At 27.2% G+C, this 1,582-nt stretch overlaps 1 long non-coding RNA gene across 1 annotated transcript in view; it reads right to left on the reverse strand.

The window, feature by feature from the left end:
- LOC117152578 overlaps positions 1–1,336 on the reverse strand; it is a 1,749-nt gene extending 413 nt beyond the window's left edge. Inside the window, exon 1 of the long non-coding RNA XR_004462974.1 lies at positions 1,035–1,336. This is a non-coding gene — a long non-coding RNA (uncharacterized LOC117152578). The remainder of the gene's footprint in view (positions 1–1,034) is intronic.
- Between the last annotated feature and the right edge of the window lie 246 nt (positions 1,337–1,582).

A 1,582-nucleotide genomic window follows, 5' to 3' on the forward strand; every position in this document is an offset into this window, starting at 1 on the left:
TATATATATATATATATATATATATATATATATATATATATATATATATATATATATATATATATATATATATATATATATATATATATATATATATATATATATATATATATATATATATATATATATATATATATATATATATATATATATATATATATATATATATATATATATATATATATATATATATATATATATATATATATATATATATATATATATATATATATATATATATATATATATATATATATATATATATATATATATATATATATATATATATATATATATATATATATATATATATATATATATATATATATATATATATATATATATATATATATATATATATATATATATATATATATATATATATATATATATATATATATATATATATATATATATATATATATATATATATATATATATATATATATATATATATATGTATATGTATATGTGTATATTAGTTAGTTAGAGGAGGTAGAACAAGAATTTTCGCGTTGATGGATTGGATAAGAATGTGAATTTTCGTTGTTTGATATAAATTTATTCCTACGTTTGCCTTCTTCTTCTCTTTTAATTTCGCTATAGTAGTTTGTCGTTAGAACCAAAGCTCAGTTCATTTACTACGATGGTTTCTATTGCCACGATTTTCTTGCCCTTCGAGTTTAATAATCGTGGATGATTCCAACGATCCTCTCTGTGTGGGGTTCGTGTGATTTCGCAAGCCTTGCTCAAAGACGGGCAATATTTTGCCAACAGTGGGAGGAGGAATGCGAAGATCAGTGGGTGTTGCAGTAGCTGAAAACACCGTTTGCACAAGCCAGCACAGCGGACAACCCCTTTGTTTAAAGTTTAAAACAATGATCTTATCTTCAAACCGTTCACGGAAATAAAACGAGATCGATGATAGATAGTTCTAGTTCGATTCTCGAGTGCAACGAAATTATCAGAGAAGAAGGAAATTTTCAAAATTAATTTTCTTACCTTGAGGAGTAGGTACTGTCTGGTGCCATTACCTCAGCTGCTCCGGTGGTCGTCGAAGTTTTTGTTGGGTTTATTACTTGAACTCGAATATAGTTTATTATCAACTTTTACTTTATTTATCTATTTCGATACAGACTGAACAATTTATTAACTGGATTAATACCGCAATTCCAATGCGCGTTTCTGTCTAAGCGATGAAATGAGGATTTCAAAGATAAAATCTTTCTTTTACTTAGTCGCGACTCTCTTTTCCTGACCGAAAACTAAAGACCCCGAAACGCAAAATACTATAAAAATTTCTAAACGCAATGATGAGCGCAATAACGCACGTAGTAACAAATTATAATGGGCCGTAAAGAATGAACGCTAATAATGCACAAATTATAATGGACGAATTATAATGAACAAATTATAATGGACCGTAAAGAATGGACAAAAATAATGAGCACAATATGGTACGTAAATTATAATGAACGCTGCTCTATGTTGCTTCGCTTATTTATAATGCCATCCCCCACGGGGTGGTGGTCCGCTGGGGGTACGCTTCCGTGGGAATCGGGATGTTGCAGTTTGGGTGTCT

This window comes from Bombus impatiens, unplaced genomic scaffold (assembly GCF_000188095.3).
Source record: "Bombus impatiens unplaced genomic scaffold, BIMP_2.2 scf_0073, whole genome shotgun sequence".
Lineage (NCBI taxonomy): Eukaryota > Metazoa > Arthropoda > Insecta > Hymenoptera > Apidae > Bombus > Bombus impatiens.